Raw genomic sequence first — 18,354 nt, 5'->3', positions numbered from 1 at the left:
ACTATGCGGAGGCCCAACAGCTGACACTTAAACCTTCTAATTAGCTTTTCAGTACCTCGCTATTAACTAGGAAAAGACAGCTAAGTGTTGCTAGACATTTGAGGGAGACTTTTTTAAATCAATTTTTATCTATTTCTGGGCTTTCTGTTATTTATTTTTAAAGACTTATTATTATTTATTTATTTTGTTTATTTTTGGCTGCATCAGGGCTTAGTTGAGGTACGTGGGATCTTCACTGAGACATGCTGGATCTTCCGTTGTGGCGCACAGGCTACTCTCTAGCTGTGGCGGCGTGCGGGTTTTTTTTTTTTCCCCTTCTCTAGTTGTGGCACACAGGCTGCAGGGCACGTGGGCTCTGTAGTTTGTGGTACGCAGGCTCTACTTGAGGCGCACGAGCTCAGTAGTTGTGGCGCGCGGGCTTAGTTGCCCTGCGGCATGTGGGATCTTAGTTCCCTGACCAGGGATTGAACCCAAATCCCTTGCATTGTAACGCGGATTCTTTACCACTGGACCACCAGGGAAGTCCCTGAGGAAGACTTCTAACATGGAAGACAAAGACCAAAGCAAACAGAAAAGAAATTCAGAAAAAATAGAGATAAGCAACCAGGAGTAGAATAAAATGTTTCTAAAAATTCATTTATGACATCAGAGAGATGGAGAGTTTCTAGACAGGTATGCAAGCAAAAGAAAATTGACAGATTACCTTACATTACTGAGAAAAATTTAAGAATCACGTCAGGAAGTTTGTGGATGAATTATGACAGGTATATAGAAAACTGAGCAAAGTTTAAAATGAGGCAATTAAATTTCAGGGAAAAATAAAGTTGAGCAAGAAAAGAAGTGAAATCACAGTACAGTGTAAGGCTCAAATGTGAGTAATATTTACATAGGGTAATAATGTGAACTCTTAATCACCAGTTGTGCTATAACTATATGGGAAGGATGGGGGAGAAGTGAGCATGTGTGTGTCGGGGGGTGTTGTAGTAAATCTAAATCCTTTCTCTCCATAGTGGAAAGTCAGTAGAAAATGTTCAGAACTGTAAACCCAAGAAATATTAGTATTAAGTTGAACCATCTGAAATTGTTGATGTTAACCACTTTTCACCTACAAAAATCTCAATTTCTTATGATTCAGCCTAATATAAGCATTATTTAGAAATATGGAAGTAAATACTAGAACTATGTGGAAGAGTTGAAGGGGATTACCTGGACCCAGAACACTTTTTAACCAAGAGATGAAGAGCCCACACAGCCTGTGCTGGGCTTATCACCTTGTGCGAGAATATCTTTCTGTGTTTCGTACTCAGTCAAGTATGCTTTTGTTTTGCTTAATTGTATGTCAAAGGCCCTCAGGCTCACCCCCAGCTTTTATATAGTATTTCAGACTTCACATGGGAAGGGTCAGGGTCCTTTCTGCCAACATGAGAGGGGTCCATGTAGGCAAACTGCCTTGTGTGGGTTGCCAGGAAAGACCTGCTGGCCATGGGGGACCAATGTCCACTACTGAAGCTGGTCTTGCTCCATCTCTCCTCTATGTAAGTAAAGTGTTGTTCCATCCATTTCTTTACTGTGTTGTTTTCTGTGGTGTCTCTGATACCTAGATGCAATAGGGAGAAGTGTTTAGAGTCCTCACCTGGGATTGGTAACCAGTACATGGTACTCTGCTGGACAGCTACTATCAAAAAAACCCAAAAAACAAAACCAACAACCCAGAAAATTAACAAGTGTTAGTGAGGATATGGAAAAATTGGAACCCTTGTGCACTATTGGTGGGAATATAGAATAGCACAACCACTATAGTACTTCAAAAAATTAAGAATAGAACTATCTTATGATTGAAAAAGCACACTTCTGGGTTTATATCCAAAAGAACTGAAAGCAGGGCTTTGAAGAGATATTTGCACACCCATGTTCATAGCACCATTCACAATAGCCAAGAGGTGGAATCAACCTCAGTGGATAAACAAAATGTGATACATATATACAATGGGATATTATTCATCTTGAAAAATGAAGGAAATCCTGTCATATGCTACAACATGCATGAACCTTGAAGACATCATGCTAAGCGAAATAAACCAGTCACAAAAAGAAATACTGTATGATTCCACTTATATATGGTGTCTAAAGAAGTCAAAATCATAGAAACAAAAAGTAGAATTATGGTTACCAGGGGCTGGGTGGGGTGGGGAAGGGTAGCTGTTGTTTAATGGGTATAGAGTTTCATATTTGCAAGATGAGAAAGTTCTGGAGACCTGTTTCACAAAAATGTGAATATACTTGACACTACTGAACTGTGCACTTAAAAATATTTAAGACATTAAATTTTGTTATATGTTTTTTATCACAATAAAAAAAAGAAATATGAAGCTGAAGAATTATTTCACTCTTCTCCATTGTAGAATTAGATTATTCAGAAATCCAAGAAACCCTTTTGGATTATAAAACAATACCTTTAGGACACAAGGAATGTAAATTGAGAGAAACTGTCTGGAAACGACTAACTAAACAACTTAGTATAACATTTTCCAGAATGTGTTTTGTAGAACACTAGCTCCTTGGGATGTTAATATGAGCTAAATTATGTAGTCTAAATTGTTTGAGAAGTGCTAGATTAAACTTATATTTTAAATTATAAGTTCCTTACTCTGGGACATCTTAAAATCTCTTATAGTCTAATATGCATTTTTAATCTCTGAGGAAAGATATACGTTTCCCAAGCTTATCTGACCACAGAAGTCTTTTTTTTTTCATGGAACATCTCTGAGGGGTAATCTTATAAAAAACACATTTTGAGAAACAATGATAGAATATAGAGAAATAAAAAAATATTTAACTGGTTTAAGCAAAATTTTAATTAGACTGGTGAGCTAAAACCGTTTCAAATAAGTGCTGAAAATAAGAGGCAATACTGCTAACAACAACAAGTTAAAAAAAATACCAGAGGAACAATCTCTAGCTGGTGTCCTTTACTGTGCATTGAATGTCCTCAGAGTGCTTAGCAGAGGACTAACCTTGCATATAGTTAGTGTAAATATTTTTAAATAACTGAGTGAACTACATAAGTTAGTAACAAACAAATTTTAACCTTCAAATATTTCACCAAGTAAATTCTTCAGAATTTGGAAACCTAAATATTTCTTTAGATGTATCTCAAAGAAGTTACGACATTGCCTTCTAAATTTCAAAATTCTCATATCTAGTTCAAATGTGAGACTTGAAAATTATATAATGGCCTGTGGTCATCAGCAAAACTGTGGCTGCACTACTGAATCTTTACAGTCATTTTGTTAATGGCAGGCAGGCTAACTTTTTCAAGACATACATCAGATCATGTCATTCTGATATTCACCATTCCAATCCTCCAATTCAAAATTCTAATGACATAGTATTGTACTCTCAATAAAATCCAAACTCCTTACCTAGGCCCCTGAGGGTCTACATGATATAGTCCTTGCTTACCTTACTGACTTCATCGCCTACCTCTCCTTCCTCACTCAGTCCTTCCTTGAAAACACCTAACTTTTTTTTTTTTTTTCTTTTCGGTACGCGGGCCTCTTACCGCTGCGGCCTCTCCCGTTGCAGAGCACAGGCTCCGGACGCGCAGGCTCAGCGGCCACGGCCCACAGGCCCAGCCACTCCGCGGCATGCGGGATCCTCCCGGACCGGGGCACGAACCCGCGTCCCCTGCATCGGCAGGCGGACTCCCAACCACTGCGCCACCAGGGAAGCCCCACCTAACTTATTTTTGATTCTAGAACTTTGCCTTCTACCTGAAGGCCTTTTCTCTTATTACCCTTCATATTGTAAACATCCTCCCTTTTATGCCCTTCATATTGTTGGATCTTTCACTTCATTTTTGTTATTACTCAAGTGTCACCTCCTCAGAGTAAGATCTTCCTAGGTCACCTTATCTAAATAGTACCTCTGTTACTCTCTAGCTTCTTACCCTACTTCCTCAGTTTTCTTCATATAATTTATTACTTCCTGACATATTATTTTTACCGACTTTCTCTCACCCACTGAATGTAAGCTCTATAGGGGAGGGACACTGTTTTGTTATCTCCAATATTCCATGTCTAGGACTCAGGAACTGGGAATGTTCAATAAATTTTTGTTGAAACAATAGAATACGATACTTTCTGATATTAATACCAAATGAGTGAAATATAAATAGCTTGTAGCTTTTTAACTTTATCCTTCATAATGCTAATGGACATTCAATGATCTACTTGGTTTTTTTGTTGGGGAGGGTGATTATTTTTGTCACTACTCAAAAGTCAGTCAACAAATATTTATTGAAAACCTACTGAGAGTCAGTCACTATTCTAGTAATCATGCTTAAGAAAAAATTATGGCTTAGGAAAAAAACAGTGACTAACCTTAGGATATCTGTTGTTAGATTGGATTAGTTTTTAGGTCTAATTCTACTCTGAGAGATTTAAGAATATACAAAGGATGACTGACAGAAGAGAATGATTAGCTTGCCATTCTTTGTTTAGAATTCTTCAAAGTATAATAGGAATCTAACAAGTAGATGATGAACTTTAAACAATCGTTCATTGTTTAAACATTTAAATGGTTATTGGTCCTGAAGTGAAAAGGAAATATTAATCAATTAATTATATTATGAAAAAAACTGGAAAATATCACCTGCTTCTCCAGTTCTATTCTGTTGTTGGTCCCTGTGGATTAAAAAAAAAAATCTGTGTTAAAATACCCAGTGAATAGCAGTGATCTTAAAGTTAATTTTATGAACTAATGAATGTATACACCCATGTAACCACCACCCTAATCTAGATATAGACCATTTCATTACTCCACAAAGTTCCATTATGCTCCTTTCTCAGTCAGTTCCCACCCACCATAGACAAACACTAATTAAACTTTTATCCCCATAGATTGAATTTGCCTGTTCTTAAGCATTATATAAACAAACTATGCAGTATGTGTTCTTTTGTGTAAGGCTTGTTTCACCCAACATAATGTTTTTAAGATTCATCATGTTGTTGATTACATCCATAGTTCATTCTTTTGCATTGCTGAGTAGTGGTCCACTATATGGCTACACTATAATTTGTTTATCCATTCACATTTGAGTTGTTTCTAGTTTGCAGCTATTATGAATAAAATTGCTGTGAACGGGGGGCTTCCCTGGTGGCACAGTGCTTGAGAGTCTGCCTGCCAATGCAGGGGACGAGGGTTCGTGCACCGGTCCGGGAAGATCCCACATGCCGCGGAGCGGCTGGGCCCGTGAGCCATGGCTGCTGAGCCTGCACGTCCGGAGACTGTGCTCCGCAACGGGAGAAGCCACAACAGTGAGAGGCCCGCATACCTCAAAAAAAAAAAAAAAATTGCTGTGAACGTTATTGCTCAAGTCTTTGTGTGGAGATGTTTTCATCTCCCTTGGACAAATAGCTATGAGTGGAATTGCTGAGTCATAGGGTAGATATATGCTTGATTAACATTATGGGAAACTGCTGAACAGTTTTCCAAAGTTATTCATCATTTTGCACTCCTACCAGCAATGTATGAGAGCTCCTGTTTCTCTACATTCTCACCAACATTTGGCGCTGTCAATCCAATAAATCTTTGCCTATCATAAGTTCTCAACGATGTCCTCATATGTTTCTTCTAGAAGTTTATAGCTTTAGTTTTTATATTTAGGTCAATGATATATCTCAAATTATTTTTTGTGAAGTGTATGAGGTGGGGATTGAGGTTCATTTTTTTCATATATTTACCCCATTGCTGTAATACCGTTAGCTGAAAAAACTTTTCCCTGTTGCATAGCCTTGGTGCCTTTGCAAAAATCAAGTGACTTACACATGAGGGTCTATTTCAGGACTTTGTGTTCTGGTCTATTAATCTATTTGTCTGTTCTTACCATACTACCACATTGTTTTGATTATTGTAACTTTATAGTTAATTTATTTTTGGCTGCGTTGGGTCTTCGTTGATTGCATGTGGGCTTTCTCTAGTTGCGGCGAGTGGGGGCTACTCTTTTTAGCAGTGCATGGGCTTCTCATTGCAGTGGCTTCTCTTGTTGCGGAGCGCAGGCCGTAGAGTGTGCGGGATTCAGTAGCTGTGGTGCGTGGGCTCTGTAGTTGTGGCTCACGGGCTCTAGAGTGCAGTCTCAGTAGTTGTGGCACACAGGCTTAGTTGCTCTGCAGCATGTGGGATCTTTCCAGACCCATGTCCCCTGCATTGGCAGGCGGATTCTTAACCACTGCATCACCAGGAAAGTCCCTATAGTAAAATTTTGAAATTAGGTAGTGTAAGTCCATCAGCTTTGTTTTATTTTTTTGCAAGATTGGGTTTTGTTTTTCCATATAAATTTTAATATCAACTTGTCAACTTCTAAAAACAGCCTGTTGAGATTTTGATTGTGGTTGAATTGAATCTATGTTTATAAACTTTGAGAGAATTGAGTTTTTAAATCTATAAACATGGTACATATCTCTCCACTTATTTTGGTCTTTTAAAATTTCCCTGTGAAATATTTCTTAGTTTTCAATGTAAAGGTCTTATAGTAAGTACTAAAGTAATGTTATTTTTTTTTTTTTTGCGGTATGTGGGCCTCTCCCGTTGTGGAGCACAGGCTCCGGATGCACAGGCTCAGCGGCCATGGCTCACGGGCCCAGCCGCTCCGCAGCACATGGTATCTTCCCGGACCAGGGCACGAACCCATGTCCCCTGCATCGGCAGGCGGACTCTCAACCACTGCGCCACCAGGGAAGCCCTAAAGTAATGTTATTGAATTAAAGTCTCTTCTTTCATTTACTACCAAAATGTGGTTTAAACCCTTTGAGCATTCCTCAGCACCTAGCCATCATCCTATAATTCCACCTCCATTACTCTGTTGAAACACATATCCATAGCCATCAGTGGTCTCATTATTTCTAAATCCTTATTTTTCCTTACCTCTCTGTAGCTGTTAAAGCCATTTACAACCTCCTCTTTGAAACTCCCTGTGCACTTGGCTTTCATTCTCCTTTAACTTCTCGTACTACCTATTCTGACTCTTCTTTCCGTGTTTACCCCCAACCATGAGTATTCCATAAGACTCAGCACTCAACTGTTTGTCTTCTGTTCTGCTTGCTGCTTCTGCCTTATAGAACCAGTGATTCATAACCTAAATATAAATTCAACCATCTTCCAAGTGCAGGATTTCAAAATTTATGTATATCCCCATCCATCTATCTTTTGTGAAATGAGTGAGAAATTTTAAAATACTCTCAGCCCTAACCCTTTCTCTAAACATAAGTCATATAACTTCAAATGCCTTCTACACTCATGAGTCATCAATTGCCATCTCAATCTTAATATACGAAAATCTAAACTTACTCTCTTCTCTCCTCCCTATTATCTTCAGCTCCTCCTCCTAACCCCTAATTTTTTCCAGTAACACTGGCTCAAAATCTAGAAATCATAATTGAGGCCTTTTTCATTTGTCATAGCCAATTAGTGAGGAAGTTTTTTCAGGGCTTTCCATTTAATAGTCTTCACCTGTCTTTTCTTTTCCATCTCCAGTCACCCCTTTGAACTTTGCATAGAAACACGTCAAAAATTACTTCAAGCATCTTTTCTCATCACAATGGCATGAAACTAGAAATCAATCACAGAAAAAGAAATGACAAAAAGCCAATTACATGAAGACTAAACAACATGCTACTTAAAAAAAACCAGTGGGTCAGTGAGTAAATCAAATGGGAAATTAAAAAATACCTTGAGCCAAATGACAATGAAAACACAACCATACAAAATCTATGGGATGTAGCAAAATTAATCCTTAAAGGAAGTTCATAGTGATACAGCCCTTCCTCAAGAAAACAAGAAAAATCTCAAATAAACAACTTGACCTACCACTTAGAAGAAACAGAAAAAGAAGAACAAACAAAACGTAAAGTCAACAGAAGGGAGGAAATAATAAAGATCAGAGAGGAAATAAATAAAAATAGAGATTAAAAAACAATAGAGGGCGAGAGGGGGAAGATGGCGGAAGAGTAAGACGCGGAGATCACCTTCCTCCCCACAGATACATCCGAAATACATCTACACGTGGAACAACTCCTACAGAACACCCACTGAATGCTGGCAGAAGACCTCAGACCTCCCAAAAGGCAAGAAACTCCCCATGTACCTGGGTAGGGCAAAAGAAAAAACAGAGACAAAAGAATAGGGACGGGACCTGCACCAGTGGGAGGGAGCTGTGAAGAAGGAAAGGTTTCCACAAACTAGGAAGTCCCTTTGCGGGCGGAGACTGCAGGTGGCAGAAGGGGGAAGCTTTGGAGCTACGGAGGAGAGTGCAGCAAAGGGGTGCAGAGAGCACAGCGGAGAGATTCCTGCACAGAGGATAGGTGCCGACCAGCACTCACCAGTCCGAGAGGCTTGTCTGCTCACCCGCCGGGGCGGGCGGGGGCTGGGAGCTGAGGCTCGGGCTTCGGAAGTCGCATCCCAGGGAGAGGAGTGGGGTTGGCGGAGTGAACACAGCCTGAAGGGGTTAGTGCGCCACGGCTGGCCGGGATGGAGTCCGGGGAAAAGTCTAGACCTGCCGAAGAAGCAAGAGAATTTTTCTTCCCTCTTTGTTTCCTGGTGCGTGAGGAGGGGGGATTAAGAGCGCTGCTTAAAGGAGCTCCAGAGACGGGCGCAAGCAGCGGCTAAAAGCAGGGACCACAGAGACGGGCATGAGACGCTAAGGCAGCTGCTGCTGCCACCAAGAAGCCTGTGTGCGAGCACAGGTCACTCTCCACACCTCCCCTCCCTGGAGCCTGTGCAGCCCAACACTGCCAGGGTCGCGTGATCCAGGGACAACTTCCCCGGGAGAACACAAGGTGCACCTCAGGCTGCTGCAACGTCATGCCAGCCTCTGCCGCCACAGGTTCGCCCCACATCCGTGCCCCTCCCTCCCCCCAGCCTGAGTGAGCCAGAGCCCCTGAATCAGCTGCCCCTTTAACCCCGTCCTGTCTGAGCGAAGAACAGACGCCCTCTGGCGACTTACACGCAGAGGCGGGGCCAAATCCAAAGCTGAGTCCCGGGAGCTGTGCTAACAAAGAACACAAAGGGAAATTTCTCCCAGCAGCCTCAGGAGCGGCGGATTAAATCTCCACAATCAACTTGATGTACCCTGCATCTGTGGAATACCTAAACAGACAAAGAATCATGTCAAATTGAGGAGGTGGACTTTGAGAGCAAAATATATTTTTTCCCCTTTTCCTCTTTTTGTGAGTGTGTATGTGTATGCATCTGTGTAAGATTTTGTCTGTATAGCTTTGCTTTCACCATTTGTCCTAGGGTTCTGTCTGTCCGTTTTTTTTATTGTTGTTTTTACTTAAAAAATTTTTTTCTTAATAATTATTTGTTATTTTAATAACTTTATTTTATTTTATCTTACTCTATTTTATTTTACCCTCTTTCTTTCTTTCTACTTTTCATCCCTTTTGTTCTGAGCTGTGTGGATGAAAGGCTCTTAGTGCTACAGCCAGGAGTCAGTGCTGTGCCTCTGAGATGGGAGAGCCAACTTCAGGACATTGGTCCACAAGAGACCTCCAGCTCCACGTAATATCAAACGGCGAAAACTTCCCAGAGATCTCCATCTCAACACCAACACCCAGCTTCACTCAACGACCAGCAAGCTACAGTGCTGGACACACTATGCCAAACAATTAACAAGACAGGAAAACAACCCCACCCATTACCAGAGAGGCTGCCTAAAATCATAATAACGCCACAGACACCCCGAAACACACGACCAGACGTGGACCTGCCCACCAGAAAGACAAGATCCAGCCTCACCCACCAGAACACAGGCAGTAGGCCCCTCCAACAGGAAGCCTATACAACCCACTGAAACAAATTTAGCCACTGGGGACAGACACCAAAAACAAGGGGAAGTACGAACCTGCAGCCTGCAAAAAGGAGACCCCAAACACAGTAAGATTATCAAAATGAGAAGACAGAAAAACACATAGCAGATAAAGGAGCAAGATAAAAACCCATCAGACCTAACAAATGAAGAGGAAATAGGCAGTCTACCTGAAAAAGAATTCAAAATAATGATAATAAAGATGATCCAAAATCTTGGAAATAGAATAGAGAAAATGCAAGAAACATTTAACAAGGACCAGGAAGAACTAAAGAGGAAACAAGCAACGAAGAACAACACAATAAATGAAATTAAAAATACTCTAGAAGGGATCAACAGCAGAATAACTGAGGCAGAAGAACGGATAAGTGACCTGGAAGATAAAATAGTGGAAATAACTATTGCAGAGAAGAATAAATAAAAAAGAATGAAAAGAACTGAGGACAGTCTCAGAGACCTCTGGGACAACATTAAACACACCAACATTCGAGTTAGAGGGGTCCCAGAAGAAGAAGAGAAAAAGAAAGGGACTGAGAAAATATTTGAAGAGATTATAGTTCAAAAATTCCTTAATATGGGAAAGGAAATAGTTAATCAAGTCCAGGAAGCAAAGAGAGTCCCATACAGAATAAATCCAAGGAGAAACATGCCAAAACACAAATTAATCAAACTGTCAAAAGTTAAATTCTAAGAAAACATATTAAAAGAAGCAAGGGAAAAACAATAAATAACGCACAAAGGAATCCCCATAACGTTAACAGCTGATCTTTCAGCAGAAACTCTGCAAGCCAGAAGGGACTGGCAGGACATATTTATTTATTTATTTATTTATTTTTTTTTATTATTTCTGTGTGAAGAAACTATGAGTGTTTTTTCCTTACTCTTTTTTTTTTTTTTTTTTTTTAACATCTTTATTGGGGTGTAATTACTTTACAATGGTGTGTTAGTTTCTGCTTTATAACAAAGTGAATCAGTTATACATATACATATGTTCCCATATCTCTTCCCTCTTGCGTCTCCCTCCCTCCCACCCTCCCTATCCCACCCCTCCAGGCTGTCACAGAGCACCGAGCCAATATCCCCGTGCCATGCGGCTGCTTCCCTCTAGCTATCTACCTTACTACGTTTGTTAGTGTGTATATGTCCATGACTCTCTCTCGCCCCGTCACAGCTCACCCTTCCCCCTCCCCATAACCTCAAGTCCGTTCTCTAGGAGGTCTGCGTCTTTATTCCTGGCAGGACATATTTAAAGTGATGAAGGAGAAAAACCTACAACCAAGATTACTCTACCCAGCAAGGATCTCATTCAGATTTGATGGAGAAATTAAAACCTTTACAGACAAGCAAAAGCTGAGAGAGTTCAGCACCACCAAACAAGCTTTACAACAAAGGCTAAAGGAACTTCTCTAGGCAAGAAACACAACAGAAGGAAAAGACCTACAATAACGAACCCAAAACAATTAAGAAAATGGGAATAGGAACGTACATATCGATAATTACCTTAAATGTAAATGGATTAAATGCTCCCACCAAAAGACACAGACTGGCTGAACAGATACAAAAACAAGACCCATATATATGCTGACTACGAGTGACCCACTTCAGACCTAGGGACACATACAGACTGAAAGTGAGGGGATGGAAAAAGATATTCCATGCAAATGGAAACCAAAAGAAAGCTGGAGTAGCAATTCTCATATCAGACAAAATAGACTTTAAAATAAAGACTATTAGAAGAGACAAAGAAGGACACTACATAATGATCAAGGGATCAATCCAAGAAGAAGATATAACAATTGTAAATATTTATGCACCCAACATAGGAGCACCTCAATACATAAGGCAAATACTAACAGCCATAAAAGGGGAAATCGATAGTAACACATTCATAGTAGGGGACTTTAACACACCACTTTCACCAATGCACAGATCATCCAAAATGAAAATAAATAAGGAAACACAAGCTTTAAATGATACATTAAACAAGACGGACTTAATTGAAATTTATAGGACATTCCATCCAAAAACAAAAGAATACACAATTTTCTCAAGTGCTCACGGAACATTCTCCAGGATAGATCATATCTTGGGTCACAAGTCAAGCCTTGGTAAATTTAAGAAAATTGAAATTGTTTCAAGTATCTTTTCCGACCACAATGCTATGAGACTAGATATCAATTACAGGAAAAGGTCTGTAAAAAATACAAAAACATGGAGGCTAAACAATACACTACTTAATAACTAAGTGACCACTGAAGAAATCAAAGAGGAAATTAAAAAATACCTAGAAACAAATGACGATGGAGACACGACGACCCAAAATCTATGGGATGCAGCAAAAGCAGTTCTAAGAGGGAAGTTTATAGCAATACAATCCTACTTTAAAAAACAGGAAACATCTCAAATAAACAAGCTAACCTTGCACCTAAAGCAATTAGAGAAAGAAGAACAAAAAAAAAAACCACAAAGTTAGCAGAAGGAAAGAAATCATAAAAATCAGATCAGAAATAAATGAAAAAGAAATGAAGGAAATGATAGCAAAGATCAATAAAACTAAAGGCTGGTTCTTTGAGAAGATAAAAAAAATTGATAAACCATTAGCCAGACTCATCAAGAAAAGAAGGGAAAAGACTCAAATCAACAGAATTTGAAATGAAAAAGGAGAAGTAACAAGTGACACTGCAGATACAAAAGATCATGAGAGATTACTACAAGCAACTCTATGCCAATAAAATAGACAACCTGGAAGAAATGGAGAAATTATTAGAAATGCACAACCTGCCATGACTAAATCAGGAAGAAACATCAAATATGAACAGACCAATCAAAAGCACTGAAATTGAAACTGTGACTAAAAATCTTCCAACAAACAAAAGCCCAGGACCAGACGGCTTCACAGGCGAATTCTATTAAACATTTAGAGAAGAGCTAACACCTATCCTTCTCAAACTCTTCCAAAATATAGCAGAGGGAGGAACACTCCAAACTCATTCTACAAGGCCACCATCACCCTGATACCAAAACCAGACAAGGATGTCACAAAGAAAGAAAACTACAGGCCAATATCACTGATGAACATAGATGCAAAAATCCTCAACAAAATACTCAGAAACAGAATCCAACAGCACATTAAAAGGATCATGCACCATGAAAAAGTGGAGTTTATTCCAGGAATGCAAGGATTCTTCAATATATGCAAATCAATCAACATAATACACCATATTAACAAATTGAAGGAGAAAAACCATATGATCATGTCAATAGATGCAGAGAAAGCTTTTGACACAATTCAACACCCATTTATAATAAAAACCCTGCAGAAAGTAGGCATAGAGGGAACTTTTCTCAACATAATAAAAGCCATATATGACAAACCCACAGCCAACATCATCCTCAATGGTGAAAATCTGAAAGCATTTCCACTAAGATCAGGAACAAGACAAGGTTGCCCACTTTCACCACTCTTATTCAACATAGTTTTGGAAGTTTTAGCTACAGCAATCAGAGAAGAAAAGGAAATAAAAGGAATCCAAATCGGAAAAGAAGAAGTAAAGCTGTCACTGTTCGCAGATGACATGATACTATACATAGAGAATCCTAAAGATGCTACCAGAAAACTACTAGAGCTAATCAATGAATTTGGTAAAGTAGCAGGATACAAAATTAATGCACAGAAATCTCTGGCATTCCTATACACGAATGATGAAAAATCTGAAAGATAAATTAAGAAAACACTCCCACTTACCATTGCAACAAAAAGAATAAAATATCCAGGAATAAACATACCTAAGGAAACAAAAGACCTGTGTGCAGAAAATTATAAGACACTGATGAAAGAAATTAAAGATGATACAAATAGATGGAGAGATATACCATGTTCTTGGATTGGAAGAATCAACATTGTGAAAATGACCCTACTACCCAAAGCAACTACAGATTCAATGCAATCCCTATCAGACTACCACTGGCATTTTTCACAGAACTAGAACAAAAAATTTCATAATTTGTATGGAAACACAAAAGACCCCGAATAGCCAAAGCAATCTTGAGAACGAAAAATGGAGCTGGAGGAAGCAGGCTCCCTGACTTCAGACTATACTACAAAGCTACAGTAATCAAGACAGTATGGTACTGGCACAAAAACAGAAAGATAGATCAATGGAACAGGATAGAAAGCCCAGAGATAAACCCACGCACATATGGTCACCTTATCTTTGATTAAGGAGGCAGGAATATATAGTGGAGAAAGGACAGCCTCTTCAATAAGTGGTTCTGGGAAAACTGGACAGCTACATGTAAAAGTATGAGATTAGATCACTCCCTAACACCATACAAAATAATAAGCTCAAAATGGATTAAAGACCTAAATATAAGGCCAGAAACTATCAAACTCTTAGAGGAAAACATAGGCCGAACACTCTATGACATAAATCACAGCAAGATCCTTTTTGACCCACCTCCTAGAGAAATGGAAATAAAAATAAACAAATGGGACCTGACGAAACTTAAAAGCTTTTGCACAGCAAAGGAAACCATAAACAAGACCAAAAGACAACCCTCTGAATGGGAGAAAATATTTGCAAATGAAGCAACTGACAAAGGATTAATCTCCAAAATTTATAAGCAGCTCATGCAGCTCAATAACAAAAAAACAAACAACCCAATCCAAAAATGGGCAGAAGACCTAAATAGACATTTCTCTAAAGAAGATATACAGATTGCCAACAAACACATGAAAGTATGGTCAACATCATTAATCATTAGAGAAATGAAAATCAATACTACAATGAGATACCATCTCACACCAGTCAGAATGGCCATCATCAAAAAATCTAGAAACAATAAATGCTGGAAAGGGTGTGGAGAAAAGGGAACACTCTTGCACTGCTGGTGGGAATGTGAATTGGTTCAGCCACTATGGAGAACAGTATGGAGGTTCCTTAAAAAACTACAAATAGAACTACCACATGACCCAGCAATCCCACTACTGGGCATACACCCTGAGAAAACCAAAATTCAAAAAGAGTCATGTACCAAAATGTTCATTGCAGCTCTATTTACAATAGCCCGGAGATGGAAATAACCTAAGTGCCCATCACCGGATGAATGGATAAAGAAGATGTGGCACATATATACAATGGAATATTACTCAGACATAAAAAGAAACGAAATTGAGTTATTTGTAATGAGGTGGATAGACCTAGAGTCTGTCATACAGAGTAAGTCAGAAAGAGAAAGACAAATACCGTATGCTAACACATATATATGGCATTGAAGAAAAAAAAATGTCATGAAGAACCTAGGGGTAAGACGGGAATAAAGACACAGACCTACTAGAGAATGGACTTGAGGATACGGGGAGTGGGAAGGGTAAGCTGTGACAAAGCGAGAGAGAGGCATGGACATTTATATACTACCAAACGTAAGGTAGATAGCTAGTGGGAAGCAGCCACATAGCACAGGGAGATCAGCTCGGTGCTTTGTGACCTCCTTGAGCGGTGGGATAGGGAGGGTGGGAGGGAGCGAGACGCAAGAGGGAAGAGATATGGGAACATATGTATATGTATAACTGATTCACTTTGTTATAAAGCAGAAACTAACACACCATTGTAAAGCAATTATACTCCAATAAAGATGTAAAAAAAAAAAAAAAAAGACCACAAAAACCAAATGTTGGCGAGGATGTGGAGAAGAGAACACTTGTACACTGTTGGTGGGAATGTAAACTGGTGCAGTCACTATGGAAAACAGTATGAAGGTCCCTAAAATAACTAAAAATAGAACTACCATATGACCCAGCAATTCCACTCCTGGGTATATATATGAAAAGAAAAACGTGAACTTGAAAAGACATATGCACCCCAATGTCCATAGCAGCATTATTTACAATATCCAAGATATGGAAGCAACCTAAGGGTCCATCAACAGATGAATGGATAAAGAAAATATGAGATATATATATATATATATATATATATATATATATATATATATATATGTAATGGAGTACAACTTAGCCATAAAAAAGAATGAATTTTTGCCAATTGCAACGACATGGATGGACTTGGAGGTTATTATGCTTAGTGAAGAAAGTCAGACAAAGACAAATACTGTGTGATATCACTTATATGTGGAATCTAAAAAATACAACAAACTAGTGAATATAACAAAAAAAAAGAAGCAAACACAGATACAGAGAACAGTAGTGGTTACCTGTGTGGAGAGGGAAGAGGGGAGAGACAAGATAGGAGTAGGGAGTTAAGAGGAACGAACTACTATATATAAAATAAATAATTTGCAAGGATATATTGTATAGCATATGGAATACAGCTAGTATTTTAGAATAGCTATAAATGGAGTATAATCTTTAAAAACGGTGAATCACTATGTTATACATCTGAAACTTATATAATATTGTAAATCAACTATACCTCAACTTAAAAAAAAAGAAAAAGAGCATTTTAGAAAAGAAAAAAAAGTAAAAAGGACAAGGTTAGAGGACTTGCACCACCCAATCTCAAGATTCATTATAAATCTACAGTAATCAAAACAATGTGGTATTGGTAAAAGGACAGACATACAAATCAATAGAAAAGAATAGAGAGTCCAGGAATAGACCCATACAAACATGGTCGATTGATTATTGCCAGGGAGCTCCCTGGTTGCCTAGTGGTTAGGATTCCAGGCTTTCACTGTCATGGCCCAGGTTCAATCTCTGGTTGGGGAACTGAGACCCTGTAAGCTGCATGGCGCAGCCAAAGGAAAAAAAATTGATTACTGCCAAAGGTACAAATGCAGTTCAATGGAGAAAGGGTAGTCTTTTCAGCAAATGATGCAAAAAAAAATGTATCTTGATACATACCTCACATCTTATATAAAAACTTAAAATGTACCACAGACATAAATATAAATACAAAACTCTAAAACTTTTAAAAGAAAACATAGGAGAAAAATTTATGACCTTGGGTTTGGCAAAGAGCTTTTAAATATGACACCAAAAGCATGTTCCAATTATAGATTGGACTTTATCAAAATTAAAAATTTTTATTCTGTGAAAGACACTCTTAAGAGAATAAAAAGATAAGCCACAGATTGGGAGAAAATATTTGCAAATAAAGGACCTGTGTCCAGAATACATAAAGAATTTGTATAATTCAACAATAAGAAAACAAACAACCCAGATTTTTAATGAAAACAGATATTCAGATGGAAAATGAATATGGAAAATGATATTTCAGATGGAAAAAGCATATGAAAAGATGTTCAACATCATTAGACTTTCGGGAAATACAAATTAAAACTACAGCAATATACCACTTTATACCTATTAGAATGGCTAAAATCTTAAAAACTGATAATACCAAGTACTGAAAAAAATGTGAAGCAACTGGAACCCTCATGCACTGCTGGTGGGAATGCAAAATAGTACAGTCGCTTTGGAAAAAGTTTGGCAGTTTCTTATAAAGTTAAACATATACTTATTGTGCAACCCAAGAATGCCACTCCCAGGTACTGACTCAGGTGAAATAAATTTATATTCACATAAAATCCCATACATAAATGTTTATAGCAGCTTTATTCATAATCACTAAAACGTACCAAAATGCCTCTCAACAGGTATATGAATAAACAAACTGTAACTACATCCATACAATGTAATACTTAGCAATAAAAAGGAACAATCTATTGACTTATGCAACTACATGGATGAAGCTTAAATACATTTTGCTAAGTGAAAGAAGCCAGACCCCAAAGGCTACAAAGAATATATTTACACTTATATGACATTTTGGAAAAGACAAAACTATAGAAGCAGAAAACAGGTCCACTGTTTCCAGGCTTTGGAAGTAGAGAGAGGGGTTGACTACAAAGGGTCAACACTAGGGAACTCTAGGGGTGATGGAACTGTTCTGTATGGTTCTGTAATGCTGGATATATGAAACTCTATTTGTTAAAACCTGCACATCACTGCACACCACAAAGAAGTTTTACTTCTTAAAAATCAATCAGGAATTCAGATAAACTCAAGATGAAATGCAGATGACCACAAATGAATCTAACTGCTTTATAAATGAGTGACATAATCACAATCAAGGGGGTAGGGAAGACAGGAGCTATTCTAAGTAACTTTGGAAAACAGTGTTTTGACTGGATACTCTAATACTATATACTATATAATAGGCTAGAAAATATCTCCCCAAAGATACGCAGGTCCTATCCCCTGGAACCTCTGAATGTTACTTTATATGACAAGAAAAAGGGGGAGGGTCTTTCAGATGTTATTAAGATTTTGAAATGAGAAGATTATCTGAATTATCCAGGTGGACTCTAATGCAACGACGTGTTCTTATAAAAGAAAGGCAGAGGGAGATTTCACACACACAGAGAAAGCCTTGTGAAGGCAGAGCAGAGAGAGATTTGAAGATGCTGGCTGTGATGGTTAATTGCATGTGTCAACTTGGCTAGGATTTAGTATCCAGTTGTTAGGT

Source organism: Stenella coeruleoalba (genome assembly GCF_951394435.1).
Source record: "Stenella coeruleoalba genome assembly, chromosome: 2".
NCBI classification, from domain to species: Eukaryota; Metazoa; Chordata; class Mammalia; order Artiodactyla; family Delphinidae; genus Stenella; species Stenella coeruleoalba.
The sequence above is the reverse complement of the archived record's forward strand: the minus strand, read 5'-3'. Positions refer to the sequence as shown.